This window comes from Aethalodelphis obliquidens, unplaced genomic scaffold (assembly GCF_003676395.1).
Source record: "Aethalodelphis obliquidens isolate GAN/ISIS:26980383/991018 unplaced genomic scaffold, ASM367639v1 scaffold4, whole genome shotgun sequence".
NCBI classification, from domain to species: domain Eukaryota; kingdom Metazoa; phylum Chordata; class Mammalia; order Artiodactyla; family Delphinidae; genus Aethalodelphis; species Aethalodelphis obliquidens.
The window spans coordinates 737,040-756,604 of NW_020837948.1; the positions used below are offsets into that span (position 1 = coordinate 737,040).

At 44.0% G+C, this 19,565-nt stretch overlaps 1 long non-coding RNA gene across 1 annotated transcript in view; it reads right to left on the reverse strand.

Moving 5' to 3' along the window:
* LOC113614301 (uncharacterized) overlaps positions 1 to 19,238 on the reverse strand; it is a 65,018-nt gene extending 45,780 nt beyond the window's left edge. Inside the window, exon 1 of the long non-coding RNA XR_003430575.1 lies at positions 19,126 to 19,238. This is a non-coding gene — a long non-coding RNA (uncharacterized LOC113614301). The remainder of the gene's footprint in view (positions 1 to 19,125) is intronic.
* Between the last annotated feature and the right edge of the window lie 327 nt (positions 19,239 to 19,565).

The following is a 19,565-nucleotide window of genomic DNA, read 5'->3' on the forward strand; positions in this document are numbered from 1 at the left end:
CACTAGAAGAAATCAATAGCAGAATAAATGAGGCAGAAGAACTGGTGAGCTGGAAGACAGAATGGTGGAAATTAATGCCATGGAATAGAATAAAGAAAAAAGAATGAAAAGAAATGAAGACAGTCTCAGAGACCTCTGGGACAACATGAAACACACTAACATTTGCATTATAGGGGTCCCAGAAGGAGAAGAGAGAAAGGACCTGAGAAAATATTTGAAGAGATAATAGCTGAAAACTTCCCTAGCATGGGAAAGGAAACAGTCACCCAAGTCCAGGAAGCACAGAGAGTCCCATACAGGATAAACCCAAGGAGGAACACACTGAGACACATAGTCAAATTGACAAAAAATTAAAGACAAAGAGAAAATATTAAAAGCAACAAGGGAAGGGACTTCCCTGGTGGCACAGCGGTTAAGAATCCGCCTTCCAGTGCAGGGGATGTGGGTTCAATCCCTGGTCAGGGAACTAGATCCCACATGCATGCCACCACTAAGGAGCCCACTGGCAGCAACTAAGGAGCCAGTGAGCCGCAACTAAGGAGCCCACCCGCTGCAACTAAGACCCAGCACAACCAAAATAAATAAATAAAATAAAAATTTTTAAAAAGCAACGAGGGAAAAGCAACAAATAACATAAAAGGGGGGTGGGACTTCCCTGGTGGTGCAGTGGTTAAGAATCCGCCTGCCAATGCAGGGGACAGGTGTTCAAGCCCTGGTCCGGGAAGATCCCACATGCCACGGAGCAACTAAGCCCATGCGCAACAACTACTGAGCCTGCACTCTAGAGCCCGCGAGCCACAACTACTGAAGCCCATGCGCCCAGAGCCTGTGCTCCACAACAAAGAGAAGTCACTGCAATGAGAAGCCCATGCACCACAACGAAGAGTAGGCCCCGCTCACCGCAACTAGAGAAAGCCCGTGTGCAGCAACGAAAACCCAATGCAGCCAAAAATAAATAAATAAAATTAAAAATTTTTTCAAAAAAGAAAAAAAACATACAAGGGGGGAGTTCCCTGGCAGTCCAGTGGTTAGGACTCGGCACTTTCACTGCTGGGTGAAAGCCCTGGGTTCAATCCCTGTTGGGAAACTAACATCCCACAAGTTGCTTGGGGAAAAACAAAAACAAAAAAACATACATGGGAAGTCCCATAAAGTTATCAGCTGATTTTTCAGCAGAAACTGCAGGCCAGAGGGGAGTGGCATGATGTATTTAAGGTGATGAAAGGGAAGAACCTACAACCAAGAATACTCTACCCAGCAAGGCTCTCATTCAGATTTGACAGAGAAATCAAAAGCTTTACAGACAAACAAAAGCTAAGAGAATTCAGCACCACCAGACCAGCTTTGCAACAAATGCTAAAGGAACTTCTCTACGTGGAAAAGAAAAGGCCACAACTAGAAATAAGAAAATTATAAGTGGAAAAGCTCACCAGTAAAGGCAAATATACAGTAAAGGTAGGAAATCATCCACACACAAATATGATATGAAAACCAGCAATCACGAGAAGAGGAGAGCACAAATGTAGGATATTAGAAATGAATTTGAAATTAAAAGACTGGCAACTTAAGACAGTCATGTTTATATAACTAGTGGGAAGCAGCCACATAGTATAGGGAGATCAGCTCGGTGCTTTGTGACCCCTAGAGGGGTTGGATAGGGAGGGTGGGAGGGAGGGAGACTCAAGAGGGAAGAGATATGGGGATATATGTATATGTATAACTGATTCACTTTGTTATAAAGCAGAAACTAATACACCACTGTAAAGCAATTATACTCCAATAAAGATGTAAAAACATTAAAAAAATAATAATAAAGTAAGATTCCACAGGCTGGGGGAAAAAACAAAAAACCTTCATGGGAACTGCGAACTGAAAATCTAAAATAGATAAAAAACGCACAAAAAAGAAAAAGCAATCCAAACACAACACTAAAGTTAGTCATCAAATCACAAGAGAACGAAAGAGGAAGGGGAGAAAGAAGACCTACAAAAACAAATCCAAAATAATTAACAAAATGGCAATAGAAACATACATACTGATAATTACCTTAAATTTAAATGGATTAAATGCTCCAACCAAAAGATACAGAATGGCTGAATGGATACAAAAACAAGACCTGTATACATGCTGTCTACAAGAGACCCAATTCAAATCTAGGGACACATACAGACTGAAAGTGAGGGGATGGAAAAAGGTATTCCATGCAAATAGAAATCAAAAGAAAGCTGGAGTGGCAATACTCATATCAGACAAAGTAGACTTTAAAATAAAGACTGTTACAAGAGACAAAGAGGACACCACATAATGATCAAGGGATCAATCCAAGAAGATATAACAATTATAAATATATATGCACCCAACATAGGAGCACCTCAATATACAAGGCAAATACTAACAGCCATAAAAGGAAGAATCGACAGTATCACAATAATAGTGGGGGACTTTAACACCCCACTTTGATCAATGGACAGATCATCCAGACAGAAAATCAATAAAGAAACACAGGCCTTAAATGACACATTAGACTACATGGACTTAATTTATATTTATAGAGCACTCCATCCAAAAACAGCAAAATAAACATTCTTTTCAAGTGCACATGGAACATACTCCAGGACTGACCACACGCTGGGCCACAAAGCAAGCTTCGGTAAATTTAAGAAAACTGAAATCATGTGAAACACCTTTCCCAACCACAACACTCAGATTAGAAATCAATTACCGGAAAAAAAAAAAAAAACTGTAAAAAAACACAAAAGTGGAGGCTAAACAATATATTATTAAACAACCAATGCAGCACCAAAGAAATCAAAGAGGAAATCAAAAAATACCTACAGACAAACAACAATGAAAACACAATGACCCAAAACCTATGGGACACAACAAAAGCAGTTCTAAGAGGGAAGTTTATAGCAATACAATCTTACCTCAGGAAACAAGAAGAATCTCAAACGACCTAACCTTACACCTAAAGCAACTAGAGAAAGAACAAACAAAACCCAAAGTTAGTAGAAGGTAAGTAATAAAGATCAGAGCAGAAATAAATGAAATAGAGACAAAGAAAACAATAGAAAAGATCAATGAAACTAAAAGCTGTTTCTCTGAGAAGATAAACAAAATCGATAAATCTTTTTTTTTTTTTTTTGCTTTTACTTTCATTTGCATTTATTTTTTGCAGCATTTATTCCCGGGCCATAAGTTTTTGTTTCTTCAATTTCTTCTGGGATATCTTTTTCTTCTGGGCAACCTCCTCTTCTGGTTTAGGAACAATCTGTTCTTTTTCAGTAAGGATCATCTCAATGTGGCACGGAGAGCTCATGTATGGGTTGATCCGACCATGAGCTCTATAAGTCCTGCGCCGCATCTTGGGGGCTTTGTTCACCTGGATGTGCTCAATGACCAGAGAATCTACATCTAAGCCCTTAAGTTCAGCATTACTCTCTGCATTTTTGAGCATGTGCAGTAAAAATTCAGCACTCTTTTGGGCCACTGACCCTGCGTCCAGCCCCACTGTTTGGCCTGGGCACACCTACCAACTCCACCATTGTAGCGACGGAATGGCACACACTGCTTTTTTTTTTTTTTTTTTAATTTATTTATTATATTTGGCTGCATTGGGTCTTCGTTGCTGCGCGCGGGCTTTCTCTAGTTGCGGTGAGCGCGGGCTACTCTTTATTGCGGTGCGCGGGCTTCTCATTGCGGTTGCTTCTCTTGTTGTGGAGCATGGACTCTACGCATGCGGGCTTCAGTAGTTGCAGCACGCGGGCTCAGCAGTTGTGGCTCGAGGGCTCTAGAGCGCAGGCTCAGTAGTTGTGGCGCACGGGCTTAGTTGCTCCGCGGCATGTGGGATCTTCCCGGACCGGGGCTCGAACCCGTGTCCCCTGCATTGGCAGGTAGACTCTTAACCACTGTGCCACCAGGGAAGCCCCACACTGCTTCTTTAAAGTGACATCCTTCAGATACTTAGTGGCTTTTCGGATATGCATACCCTTAATGGCCTGGGCTGTTTCACGAGTGTTCTTAAAGTGAACACGAAGATTTGAACCTCTCGACTTGCATGATTTTGTGGGATTTTCTGGGTCAAGTGAATAGCGAACCATTTTTAGAGGTCACCTCAGGCCGCTGACCAGAAAAGCAAATTGATAAATCTTTAGCCAGCCTCATCAGGAAAAAAAGGGAGAAGGCTCAAATCAATAAAATTAGAAATGAAAAAGGAGATGTTACAACTGACACCACAAAAATACAAAGGATCATAACAGACTACTACAAACAGCTATATGCCAAAAAAATGGACAACCTGGAAGAAATGAACAAATTCTTAGAAAGGTACAACCTTCCAGGACTGAACCAGGAAGAAATACAAAATATGAACAGACCAATCACAAGTACTGAAATTGAAACTGTGATTTAAAAACTCCCAACAAACAAAAGTCCAGGACCAGATGGTTTCACAGGTGAATTCTATCAAACATTTAGAGAAAAGTTTACATCTATCCTTGTGAAACCAGTCCAAAAAATTGCAAAGAGGGCTTCCCTGGTGGCGCAGTGGTTGAGAGTCCGCCTGCTGATGCAGGGGACACGGGTTCGTACCCCGGTCCGGGAAGATCCCACATGCCGCGGAGCGGCTGGGCCCGTGAGCCATGGCCACTGAGCCTGCGCGTCCGGAGCCTGTGCTCCGCAACGGCAGAGGCCACAACGGTGAGAGGCCTGCGTACAGCAAAAAAAAAAAAAAAAAAAAAAATTGCAAAGAAAGGAACACTCCCTAACTCATTCTGTGAGGCCACCATCACCCTGATACCAAAACCAGACAAAGATACCACAAAAAAAAGAAAATTACAGACCAATATCACTGATGAACATACATGCAAAAAGACTCGACAAAATACTAGCAAACAGAATCCAACGATACATTAAAAGGATCATATACCATGATCAAGTGGGATTCATCCCAGGAATGCAAGGATTTTTCAGTATCTGCAAATCAATCAGTGTGATTCACCACATTAACAAACTGAAGAATAAAAACCATATGATCATCTCAATAGATGCAGAAAAAGCTTTCGACAAAATTCAACACCCATTTATGATAAAAACTCTCCAGAAAGTGCGCACAGAGGAAACATACCTCAACATAATAAAGGCCATATATGACAAACCAACAGCTAACATCATACTCAATGGTGAGAAGCTGAAAGCGTTTTCTCTGAGATCAGGAACAAGTCAAGGATGTCCACTCTTGCCATTTTTATTCAACATAGTTTTGGAAGTCCTAGCCATGGCAATTAGAGAAGAAAAACAAATAAAAGGAATACAAATTGGAAAAGAAAAAGTAAATCTGTCACTGTTTGCAGATGACATGATACTATACACAGATAATCCTAAAGATGCCACTAGAAAACTACTAGAGCTAATCAATGAATTTGGTAAAGTTGCAGCATACAAAATTAATACACAGAAATCTGTTGCATTGTTATACACTAACAACAAAAGAAAAAGAAACAATCCCATTTGCCATCACATCAAAAAGAATAAAATACCTAGGAATAAACCTACCTAGGGAGACAAAAGACCTGTACTCTGAAAACTATAAGATGCTGATGAAAGAAACTGAAGATGACACAAACAGATGGAGAGATATACCATGTTCTTGGATTGGAAGACTCAATATTGTCAAAATGACTATACTACCCAAGGCAATCTACAGATTCAATGCAATCCCTATCAAATTACCAATGGCATTTTTCACAGAACTAGAAAAAAAAAATTTTTTTCTCATGAACCATGTGCATGGCTAAAATTTTTTTAAATTTGTATGGAGACACGAAAGACCCTGAACAGCCAAAGCAATCTTGAGAAAGAAAAATGGAGCTGGAGGAATCAGGCTCCCTGACTTCAGGCTATACCACAAAGCTACAGTCATCAAAACAGTATGGTACTGACACAAAAACAGAAATATAGATCAATGGAACAGGATAGAAAGCCCAGAAATAAATCCAAGTACCTATGGTCAATTAATCTATGAGAAAGGAGGCAAGACTATACAGAAAAGACAGTCTCTTCAAAAATGGTGCTGGGAAGACTGGGCAGCTAACATGTAAAAGAATGAAATAGAATATTTTTTAACACCATGCACAAAAATAAACTCAAAATGGATTAAAGACCTAAATGTAAGACCAGATACTGTAAAACTCTTAGAGGAAAACAGGCAGAATGCTCTATGACATAAAACACAGCAATTTCTTTTTCTATCTGTCTCCTAGAGTAATGGAAATAAAAACAAAAATAAACAAATGGGACCTAACTAAACTCAAAAGCTTTTGCACAGCAAAGGAAACCATAAAGTGAAAAGACAACCCACAGAATGGGAGAAAATATTTGCAAATGATGCAACCAACAAGGGATTAATCTCCAAAATATACAAACAGCTCATGCAGCTCAATATAAAAAAACAAAAAACAAAACAAAACAAACAAAAACAAAAAACCCAACCCAATCCAAAAATGGGCAGAAGACCTAAATAGACATTTCTCCAAAGAAGACAAACAGATGGCCAACAGGCACATGAAAAGATGCTCAACATTGCTAATTGTTAGAGAAATGCAAATCAAAACTATAATGAGATATCATCTCACCCCAGTCAGAATGGCCATCATCAAAAAGTTTATGAACAACAGGTGCTGGAGAGGGTGTGGAGAAAAAAGGGGACCCTCCTACACTGTTGGTGGGAATGTAAATTGGTACAGCCACTATGGAGAACAGTATGGAGGTTCCTTAAAAAACTAAAAATAGAGCTATTGTATGATCCAGCAATCCCACTCCTGGGCATATATCCAGAGAAAACCATGGTTTGAAAGGATACATGCACCCCAGTGTTTACTGCAGCACTGTTTACAATAGCCAAGACATGGAAGCAACCTAAATGTCCATCAACAGATGAATAGATAAAGAAGATGTGGTACATATATACAATGGCATATGACTCAGCCATAGAAAAGAATGAAATAATGCCATTTGCAGCAACATGGACATGGAGACTATCATACTAAGTGAAGTAAGTCAGACAGAGAAAGACAAATATATGATACGCTTATATGCGGAATCTAAAAAAAAATGATACAAACGAATTTATTTACAAAACAGAAACAGACTTACAGACTTAGAGAACAAACTTATGGTTACCAAAGGGGAAACGTGGGGGTGGGGAGATAAGTTGGGAGTTTGGGATTGACGTGTACACTATATTTAAAACAGGTAACCAGCAAGGGCCTACTGTACAGCACAGGGATCTCTACTCAATATTCTGTAATAACCTAAATGGGAAAAGAATCTGAAAAAAAATAGATACATGTATACGTACAACTGAATCACTTTGCTGTACACCTGAAACTAACACAACATTGTAAATCAACTATACTCCAATATAAAACAAAAATTTTTTAAAAAAAGGCTGCATTGAACACTCTTATCTGATGATCCCACTCAAGACATGCTCAAAGTCATAGGATTTTCAGTCATTCAACCATACAATGAGAAGAGCAGAAACTATTCTTTCGGAAAGTGGCCCATGGAGGTAATATCACAATAAAAGACCTCATCAAAGCAGAGATGAAGGAAAGAATAATAGTTTTCAAAGTTATTTTTTTAAATGACAAGACACCTGGTAGCATGGCACTGAACCTGCAGGCAGTAGAGTGGAGAATGTTCCTCTGGAAAAACTGAGCAGCCCGAGGGGAAAAAATTACTGATAATACTCGAGGAGACTCCAGTGACTCACCCAGTCACTCCTCAGAAAAGCCCATGCACGCAGAACTTCTAATCAGCTTTTTATTGCCTCATAAATAAATCAATGAACAAGGATTATCAAGACATTTAAGGAAAGCCTGCAACATAAAAGAACAAAACAGAAAAAAGAAAAAACAACCCAAACATCCAAAAAAAAAGAAAAGAATAAATTACGGTACATCTATATAATAGTTCCTTTGCAATTATTCTCAATTTGAAGCATGATATTAATAGTAAGCGTAGAAAAATGTAAAAGCATGATCCCATTTTCTTTAAAATAAATATTAATAAATGGATCAGTGTTACAGAATGAAGAATTCTACAAGAGACCCACACAGTAGTCACCTAATTTAATAGAAAGGCATCACTGCAACTCAGAAAGTAAAAATTAATCTTTCCAATAAATAGTGCTGGCTATTCTAATGGGAGAAAATTAAAAAAATGAACCTTGATCTCCATCCTTATAAACAAAGAATAATTCACACTGTACCCTGGACACAGTCACACTTTTAGAACAAAGTTTATAATATATTCATGACTTTGTAAATATTTATCTTATGACCCAGCAATTCTACTCTTAGATATATACTGAAGTAAAATGAGCGCGTAAGTCCACCAAAGACACATGTAAGAATAGTCAGTGACTTCCCTGGTGGTCCAGCGGTTAAGACTCCGTGCTTTCAGTGCAGAGGGCACGGGTTCAATATCTAGTCAGGGAACTAAGACCCCACATTCCCACATGCAGCGCAGCATGGCCAAAAAAAAAAAAAAAAGGAATGGTCAAAGCAGCTTGATTTATTATAGCCCCAAACCGGAAACCATCCAAATGTTCATCAACAGCAGAACAGAAAGATTACGGTACAGTTATACAATAGACACTGCCCAGTGATAAGGAAAGAACAATTACTACATGCAGCAACGTGGATGAGTCCCACAGACAATGATGAACAAAAGCCAGACTCAACAGACTTCACACTGTAAGACTGCATTTATATGAGGTTCAAGAACAGCCAAAACGAATCTACGGATATTGACTGGAAGAGGCACAAGAGGAGATTTCTGGGATGATGGAGATGTTCCACATCTTGAGCTGAGTCATGATTACATGGAACAGTTTTGGAGTTGTACATTAAGATTTTCATGCTTTGGCAGACAAGCCTGGGAAGGGCTGAGGGGACCGTCCTGAGAAGCCTTGATTAAAATGGGAAAAAAAAAAAAAGATTTTCATGCTTTAAGTGTACAGTAACAGTAGACAGACAAAATTTGGCTAGAAGGAAAATAACATTTATAGTGGTTTTCCCTGGGTGCTGGAATTATTGGCAATTGTTATTTATTCTGTATGTTTGAAAATTTCAATAAGGAACCTATATAGTCAGAAAAAAATTAAGTTTTCTTAGTGCTTTTTGGTATTTTCATGTTACCCACCTCTTTTTTTTTTTTTTAATGCCTAGAATGCTGCTTTAGACCCCTTCTAGTGTCCCAACTTCCCTTCCTATTATTAATTTTCCCTTGTGGATAAACTATTTTATATCTGCTCTTCACTGCTTTTTACAGTGATTTTTGTAATTGTGGTTCTTTTTTGTGGGGGGGAGGCACTCCATGCGGCATGTGGGATCTTAGTTCCCCGACCAGGGATCGAACCCGTGGCCCCTGCAGTGGACGTGCAGAGTCTTAACCACTGGACTGCCAGGGAAGTCCCATGATTCTTTTTTTCACAAGACACTTCAGCTTCTTAAGTTCTTTAAATGTTTTTTCTCTGCTTCAAACTGAAAAGTCACTTGGCTAAGTACCAAACATGGGGTTAAAAAAAAAATTCTCTTGGTTACATGCAGACTTCCCCTACCTTGGGACTATTCTTATCTTCAAAGCCAGAAGTCATGCTTATCCCTCCATCTTTACATATCCTTCTTGGGAATTTATAAAATTGTAAAGTTTTTTTTAAAAAAAGGGCTGATTTTACTCTGAAGACCTCCTTGTGTCTTTTCTGAACTCCCTAATTAGGGATCTTCGTAAATAGATTATTTTATATTCTAGGTCCCTCAGTTTTTCTTGATTCTCATACCCATAATTTTGGGTATTGTTTGTTGGGCTAAAAAAAGCTTTAGAATTACTGGTTTGGTGCTCTTCTATCATCTCAGGTTTACAGTTTTTGTTAAATTTTGGCATTGATGTGTTCGTTTATTCCATTCACACAGTCATTTGTTCCTTCTATAAAAAAGTAGAGACAGGGCTTCCCTGGTGGCGCAGTGGTTGAGAGTCCGCCTGCCAATGCAGGGCCCCGGTCCGGGAAGATCCCACATGCCACGGAGCGGCTGGGCCCGTGAGCCATGGCCGCTGAGCAGCTGGGCCCGTGAGCCATGGCCGCTGAGCCTGCGTGTCCACAGCCTGTGCTCCGCAACGGGAGAGGCCACAACAGTGAGAGGGCCCGCGTACCGCAAAAAATAAATAAATAAATAAATAAAAATTTAAAAGTAGAGACAGTAGGTCAGGGAAGTCAGAGAAGGCTTCTAACGGGAAGCAATGATCACACTGAGAGTTAGGCAGAAAGGGAAATGCGGATTACTCAACCTTCACACTCTGGTCAGAGATAACGCTCACAAACAGCCTTACTAAGAGTAGACTTTCAGGATCACTGCAGCTTCTTTTTCTATAGTTATCCTTTATCTCTTTTAATAGGAGTCATGTAATTTTATTCGTTTGCTTGTCAGATACTATTGGCAAACCTAATCATTTGTTTATTCAACATTATTAAGTACTTATTACATGACAAGCCCAGTACTGAGGATATGAGAGAAAGAACTCTAGCTGCCTTCCTCTTCCCCTTCAGTATCACTGATAATAGAAATAAAATAATTGGGACTTCCCTGGTGGCATAGTGGATAAGAATCCACCTGCCAATGCAGGAGACGCGGGTTTGATCCTTGGTCTGGGAAGATCCCACATGCCACGGAGCAACTAAGCCCATGCGCCACAACTACTGAGCCTGTGCTCTAGAACCCGTGAGCCACAACTACTGAGCCCACACGCCTAGAGCCTGTGCTCTGCAACAAGAGAAGCCACTGCAACGAGAAGCCTGCCCACCGCAACAAAGAGTAGCCCCTACTCGCCACAACTAGAGAAAGCCCGCACGAAGCAACGAAAACCCAACACAGCCAAAAATAAATAAAATAAATTTATAAAAAAATAATAAGTAATCTAGAGATGATTTAAAGTATTCAGAGGATGTGCGTAGGTTAAATGCAAACCCTATGCCATTTTATTTACGGGACTTGAGCATCCACATTATTTTGATATGAAGGGGTCCTGGAACTACTGAGAGATGACTACACACAGTAAAAAATGAAAGATATCTTTGGGTAATGTCTGCCCCATGGCTTTTAGGAGAAAATAACCTATTTCTTCACTCGTTGAGCAGGAAAGCCACACTTCTAGATGCTTCCAACAACCATCCAGCTACCACTGAGAACATGTTTTGTCCCAGCACCAGGGCAGGATCCACAGCTGTGAACAGTCCCATGGGTTTCAGGCCAACCTCACCAAGGGCCCCTTCTCCAGCCTTTATTAGTCACGGATGGTCCTCTGCAGAAGCCAGAGGACTACCTGAATGTAGGACAGCCTTCTGCCTTCAGCTTCTGGAAGGACACCCCAAAGGTGGACCTCACTCAGCCCCTTGTCTGACAGCTCCCATAATGCCAGCAAGCCCACCCCCCCCCCACTGCCCACTCCCCCCTTGGGAACTCCAACCACCAGCTGCGTCCCACCCCTCAGCTCGGGAACTCAGGTCAGCACCCCACTGATGCTGCTATCTTAAAGCCATGGGGAAGTGAAGGCTGGCTCCTGCTCAGAAAAAAAGCCTGGGGACCTCTGAATTACATCTAGTCATGGGATGTACAGGAGAGCATTGTAACTCTGGAGCTTCAAACAGCCAGCCCTCAAAGTGACAATGGAGGGAAAATGAGCCCAGCAAGAGGGAGGGTAGGAAGCAAAAGCAGCAGTGAACAGAAGGGAAAGAAAAAGGGAAGAAAGCTGTTAACAGAGAAAGTGAGTTGGGGAGATTAAAGAATAGGTTAGAGCAGGGAGAGAGAGAAAAGGGAGGAACTCTGCTCCCTGCCAACTTGACAGGACACACTAGAAAGGGACAGTCTATCCCTCCCAACAAGCCTGACAAGGCCACTTCCCAGGCCAGGTCCCTCACCAGCACGGCCCCTGAAAGACAGGCTCTGCCTGCCCCCTCCCAGAGCATTAGACTAGGCTTTGTGGGAAAACTGAAATCTTGACGGCTTAGAAAAAGGCCCCTACAGCTTCATGTGCTGGCAATTTAACTAAGCACTCCTGGTTCCTGCCGGCTACCAGCCCAGCCCTGGCTTTGCTCCACCATTAAAGCACGCTCTCCTGACCGACCCTCTGCGGGAGCGGCAGCTCAGTCAGCACCGCAGGGCGGCTTTAAAGGACAAGAGTGAATTTCACTGAACACCAGCAAGTACCAGTCACACCTGCCATGTGAGCACCCTAAGGACCAGACATCCCAGGGCAGCTCACTCCCCCCGCTTTCATTTTCATAGAATTTTTTTAAAGGAATACGCATTATGGACAAAAAGGTTAGAAAAAACACATGCTAGATGATAACTTCAGAGTTCTGTCATTAGTAACATCCACCAAGAGCAACTGTATGTATGGAAGACAAGGGGCCCAAAGTAGTATGGAGTATCGATGAATTAAAAACAAAAACAAGAAAACAAACTGCATCCACCCTGAACAAAACCCTGCGTTTTCCAAGAGCGCACCTGCACAGAAAGAACAACAGAACACAGCATCAATAAAGTCACATCCCTGGTGGAGGGCCTAGAATTTAATGTAGTATACAGGCTCACCACCACTTGGGCCTCCTTTTGGCAAACCTCATGTCAAAACACCAGTGTTTTCAACTGCATGTATTTCTTTTTAGTTCCTACGTTTTTCACTCTGCTGTCTTCCTGGTGTCTGCATGGCTCTGCATGGCTATGCAGAGTTTCAGAAGATGGGATTCAAGGGGCCCTCTCTGAAGGCCTGCCTACCCCCAAACCATTCCTACCACCTGTTTACTGCCACCTGAAAAAATTAACAGAGTGAGTCATGTCTTTGGATGAAGGCAGTATTTTTCCAACTGGAGTATGTGGAACAGTTTGGGGAATGTGCACAGACAACTTAATTTTAATAGTTATGCTTTTTAATATTTGCTTTCTATTTGTGGCAGGTGATAGTGGTTTCCAATTTAAGCCAATCATAGTTTCCCTTTCAAATAACTTTTAGAGTTTTTAAAAAATGGCATAATTTAAAGAAAAATGTTAAATAATAGTACTGATGGCAAAGAGATAAGACAAAAATCATGCAGGTGGAACACAAATTAAGTGTGAGAAACAGATGAAGCACCCACCTCCAAGCCCTTAGAATGCAACCACCCCTCGCTGGAGTTCTGCCACCATCACACATCGAATATCACCAAGATTTAGTTCAGCAAAGTCAGCAGAACCAGAGGACGCAGAAATTGGATCAGAGATTGATGAATCACACCAGCCTTTAGAGAGGGTGCTGCGGAAGAAAGGCTGGGGGTGGGGGAAGGGGGGACACGGGGTCTGGGGTCTCTGGGAAGCTAGCGGGCAGCAGGAAAGCAGTAAGTATAGGTTTAACGACAAGGACTCATGAGATAGGCACATTCCTATAGAAGTCCCCCTCTTCACACATACTGTCCCCAAATGATCCTGCCCGAGGTCCCAATACTGAAAGCTGATGGGTGAAGTACTGAGAGCAGAAGTCTAGCACCACTTCCCAGGTCTTCCTATTCCCAAATACCTTTGCAATTCAATTGTTCCCCACCCCTGCCTTTCTTTGAACACTGGCCAGGAGGTCAGGTAGATTTCAGTCCTGATTTATTTTCTGGGCCAATTCTCTTGAGACTAATGACTCTTTAACACAAATCAGAGAACTGATGAAAGGCATCTGTGAATAAGGCATTACTCTCCAATGAGTAAATTCAGGTAGATCAAACCCTCCCCTCACCATGATTACCAAGACTCCCTTAAATCATTCACACACATCACCACAATAAACTGAATATCACGATAAAGAGAGTCACACAAATTTTTTGGTTTCTCAGTGCAGATGAAAGTTATGTTTTCACTATACCGTAGTCTATTGAGGGTACAATAGCATTATGTCTAAAAAAATAATGTACACACCGTAATTTAAAAATACTTCACCACTGTGGGACTTCCCTGGTGGTCCAGTGGTTAAGAAGACTCCGTGCTCCCAACGCAGGGGCCACGGGTTGGATCCCTGGTCAGGGAACTAGATCCCACACACATGCTGTAGCTAAGAACCGGCGCAGCCAAATAAATAAATAAAATAAATATTAAAAAGAAAATACTTTATCACTGAAAAATACTAACAAACTTCTGAGCCTTCAGCGAGTTGTAATCTTTTTTGCTGATGGAGGTTTGAAGTATTGCGAGAATTACCAAAATGTGACACAGAGAAACAAAGTGAACAAGTGCTGTTGGAAAAATGACGCCGACAGACACAGGGTTGCCACAAACCTTCTATCTGTAAAAATCGCAGTATCTGCAAGGCCCAACAGATCAAAGTACAATGAAACGAGGTATGCGTTTAATCAAAAGGTTCAGAAAAATATAAACCATCCTTTGTTTTTGACAAAGCCATACCAGACTTGCTACCCACAGACACTGGATTCAAACCATTTATCTCCCTTGCTTTTTTTTTTATTTTTTTATTTTTTTTTTTTTTTGGCTGCGTTGGGTCTTAATTGCTGCGTGCAGGCTTTCTCTAGTTACAGACTGGGGAGCTACTCTTCGTTGTGGTACACAGGCTTCTCATTGTGGTGGCTTCTCTTGTTACAGAGCACAGGACTAGGCGCGCGGGCTCAGTAGTTGTGGTGCATGGGCTTAGATGTTCCGCACCATGTGGGATCTTCCCGGCCCAGGGATCAAACCCATGTCCCCTGCATTGGCAGGCAGATTCTTAACCACTGCGCCACCAGGGAACTCCCTCCCTTCTTTAGAACTGAGGGCCCATCCGGTTTCCTAGCTCTGGTTTTGAGGCCTAAATCAGTACTAATATTCCACATACGTCTCCTAAAAACTACAAAAGAAGTCATTCTAAGCTCACTGCCTTTTGAAGAGCCCTTTGTATATAGTGCCCAAAATGGTGTGAACCTTTTTGGCCAGAGCCTGGAGGGTCAACTCATGCCCAATCCCCTTGCTTTTAAACTGCTGTGTTTTAATTGCTGACTCCCATTGTACAGCCAAGCCAATTAGTAGGGCTGGTCAAGCGTGAGGAGCTTGGAGGCCTAGAACACAGCACTCAATTCAGCCTGAGAAAAACGGGAAGCCTCTCCTGTCAGAACTTCCCTGTGAGAACTATGCCTAGACAACAAATGTCACAAGTCCGAGAGACGGATGTTGTAGTTCTGTACTTCCCTGGGCACGTCAGCAAGCACTTGAATCTCTGTCTGATGGAGGACTGGCAGAGTGACTCAGGAGAATGAAATTTTAAAAGATGACTATTTCACTCCTCATTCAATTTAGTGAGCATTATTGCCCACTTCAGTCTCTGAAGTGCTTAGTGAATAACTCCTTTAGGGTTGAAAGGATGTAGGGTCCAAAACCCAAGAAGCTGCAAGGTTTACTCCAGGCACTCTAAACCAGCTGGATAAAGTGTGAAACAGTCTGAACTTATTTACATATGAAATGCAAACATGCACTTACCCTCAGGTCTCCAGATCTGATTATTGGCTTATTGGTAACCAAGCCCAAATACACCCGGAAACAAAAACAAAAAAGCCTTAGGGTGCTGAATGAGGCTTTTACCAAAACAATTTAGAATGTCCACCCTCTTTTTTTATTTCACTGCATCTCAAAAAAATATCAATCATCCAAAAATTAAAATATTCTGCTTTAGAGTAGCTCAAATTTCATAAAAGCCTCCTATTAATATTCCTTCAGAACCTCTGTGAAGGACTTCCCTGGTGGTGCAGTGGTTAAGAATCCGCCTGTCAATGCAGGGGACACGGGTTCGAGCCCTGGGTGGGGAAAATCCCACATGCTGTGGAGAAACTAAGCCCACGCGCCACAACTACTGAGCCTGTGCTCCAGAGCCTGCGAGTCACAACTACTGAGCCCGCGCGCCTAGAGCCCGTGCTCCACAACAAGAGAAGCCACCACAATGAGAAGCCCACGCACCACAACGAAGAGTAACGCCCCCCCCCACCCCGCTCTCCACAACTAGAGCAAGCCCACGCGCAGCAACAAAGACCCAACAGAGCCAAAAATAAATAAATAAATACATTTATGGGGGGGGACCCTCTGTGAAGCCTTTCCTTTCGGCGGAGCGCGGTGGCAAGATGGTCGTGCAGATTTCCAAGAAGAGGAAATTTGTCACTGACGGCATATTCAAAGCTGAACTGAACAAGTTTCTCACTAGGGAGCTGGCTGAAGATGGGTACTCTGGAGTTGAGGTCCGAGTTACACCAACCAGGACAGAAATCATTATCTTGGCCACCAGGACACAGAATGTTCTTGGTGAGGAAGGGCTGACGGATCCAGGAATTGACTACTGTGCTTCAGAAGAGATTTGGCTTCCATGAGGGCAGTGTAGAGCTTTATGCTGAAAAGTTGGCCATAAGCGGTCCGTGCTCCATTGCCCAGGCAGAGTCTCTGCATTACAAACCCTTAGGAGGCCTTGCTGTGCAGAGGACCTGCTATGGTGTGCTGCGGTCCATTACCCCGTTTCAAGGTTGAGGACTGTTTCCAGCCAAGAAAGGAGGGCCTGCCCTTGGGTGACAAAGGTGCAGGCCTAGAATGCTCCATGGGGGTCTCTGGCTCATACCCTAGCCCTGGTTCCCACCTGGGCCCAGTTCCCCTTAAGGGAGGGTATTTCTGTTCTTCAACAGAACAGCCAGGCCTGGTGTTTATCATTGCTTGTGTTGAGGGAAACACTATCTTTCTTTCCTAACATTGAAGTCTTAAATTCTCTACCAATGGGAACATTTGTGGGGGCAGCCGGGGTGAATGAAAGCAGAAAATTTCCCAAAACTCTCGGCCTACTTAACCGCCCTGACAGCACATAGTTACAGTGTCTGGGGGAGGGGGAGCGGACTGTTTCCAAAGGAAGCATGATTAGTTGGCCGTTCCAAATAATTCCAAAGACCATTTAGAAAATGGTTAACAGTTTTTTAAAAATGTGGCCCAGAAATCTAACTTCCAGCGATTCTTAATATTATGGGGCTTCTGGAGAGCCCTGTAAAAAGCTCTATCATAACAAGCCCAGCCAATGAATAGGTACACGGGGGGGGGGGGGGGGCTCTTCAGGTAAGTAGAAATATGTGGTAAACACACATTGCTCAATGCTCAAATGACCTGTCTTAAGACATGTTTTACAGAGAATGATGTGGCTGATCTGACTGGGAAGCTCGCTCTCCCCAGCTGCCAGCACTCTGGATTTGTCCTCCCTTGAGTGCTGTGCTGGTTTCTCCGTTTAATGCATAAACCAGCTGCAGCCACCTTGCCAAGTTCTCAGCAATTCCCTCAACTGCCTTTTACTGTACAGGATTCCTGGAGTCCAATTCTGTTTTCTGGAGTCAAACAAATACAAAACAAATTGGTGAGAAGTTTCAGCTATTTCACTTCCTCCCAGAAAACAGAAGTTTGTGAAAGGTTCAATCTAAAAAGGACAACTGTGTGCTTTTTGTTGTTGTTGTTCACAGGATCAGTAAATTTCAGAGCTGGAAAAAACCCCATATATCACCAAATCATTCCTCTTCAAAAATCAAAATATCTTCTTCCTATTTCTCAAGAATTTAAGACAAAATGGCCAATTAATACTTAAGCAGCCTTACCTAAGAAGCCCACAAACTGAGGGTAGCAGGTAGGAAAGGGGAACTCTGTTCTACAATTAACAAAGAGCAGGGGACTCCTTTCAGCTTCCCCAATGCCCCCATTCATGTTTGGGGCACTGATTATCCTTCAATAACTTCTCTGCCATTAAATCTCCTACCACTCGCTCAGGGTTGGGTTTCACCCTGGGGATAAGAGGTGTTTGTAGAACACTCTGAAATTTCTAAAGGGTAAGTGCTGTGGACAATACAACCTCAGTGCATATCAAGGGTAGCAAAGCCCTCAGAGAGTCATTAACTCACCCGGCCAAATGAGAAGAGAAAATGAACCGCAGCTGCGTGCTTCCTTTCCCGCATAGGAAGGAATTTTTTAAAAATCTGCTAATGGCCGGGGTAATTGGCACCTGGCTGCCTGCTCCCACATCCTTGTCTGATACAAAGATTTCAGAAGCAGGGTTCACAGAATCCCAACGGACCAGAGTTCTAGGCGTTGTCACCTCTTTTCCAGGCTGTCACAACTGCCTCCTCGGTGTCTCCCCATCCCAGTGTTCCCCTACCCCAACCCAGCCGACGCTTCAATGGCTCCCCACAGTACACAAACCCTCAGCTGAGCGCTCAAAGAGTTTTTCCCAACCGGCCCTAACCTAAATCTCCAAACTTCCCCTCCGCCCCCAAAACCGCCCTAGCACTCGGTCCAGTAAGTCGCCGAATCGTCTTTCCCTTACCTCCAGCGCGAGGCTCAAGGTCTCCTTCTCCAGAGGTCCCCTTTCCCTCCCTCTACTCGTCCAATGCCCACAGCTGCCGGAGATTAGCCGCCCCCCTCAGGGCTCCGCTCAGATTTCACTTCCTCCAACAGGTCTATTCAGATCCCTAGACACCGTTCTCAATAGTGAAGATTCCTTTTCCCCCGCAACACCTTTCCTGAACACCCCCGGCCCCTGCTCCCACCCGAGGGGCTCCCGAGCGCTCTCCCGCCCCCAGCAGGCCCGGCTCAGAGCACGGAGTGGATCCCCGGCAGCGCCCTAGAAATCGCAGCCCAAGGCGAAGAGATGCAGAAGCCTCCCGCAGACGTCTCCCGAGACCGGGTGTGGCGAGCCCAGCTCTCAGTCAGCCGACTTCTCGCAACGCGGAGCCCCTTAGTCCACTGCCCAGAGGCCGGGCGGGCGGCGCTGGATCTTTCCAGCCTCCGCCAGCGGCGCTGCGACGGGACCCGGAGGAGCAGCCGCGATGAGCCGGGGTGGGTATCGGGCCGGCTGCAACCGCTCCCCAGCTCCTGGCCTCTCTCCCAGCCCGTGCGCGCTCCTCGGCCGGAGCCGGCCCATCCCGCCCCGGGGCCCTTCGCTCTTCCGGCGCCCTCTGGGGAGCTCGGGGGTGCGCAAAACCCCGGAAGGGCCCTGTCCGCGCCTCACCCCCTCCCTGGTCCCATCTTGGCCGGGTCCGGCTCCGCCGCACCTTACCTCTCTTCTCTTCGAAACTGCTCGGCACTGGTTCGGCCCGGACCCGCTGGGATCAGACGAGACCGCACAAGTTGCGCCGCACCTGCCAAGGAGCGAGTGAGGAGCCTGGGCGCGCCTGACGTCACAACCGCCCCGAGCGCCGCGAGCTCAGAGTCACCTGATCACCTTGGCAACCCGCACGGGGCGGGGCAAGGCGGTGGGCGGTGTCATAGCAAGAGCCCAGATCCCTGCAGCTGGTCCTGGAAGCGCCTCCTGGAGCGCTCCCGGGCTGTTGACGACGCGGAGCCTCGAGGTCCGTCTCTGGCCTGGCTGCTCAGGCCTCTGAGTTGGGATGGATACCTGAGACTCCAACAGGCACAGGCATCAAGTTCGATCAGTGCTCCGAGACTCCAGACGTTATCCCCTCGCCGCCAGTGCAAGTGCCTGGCTGGCAGGGCCTG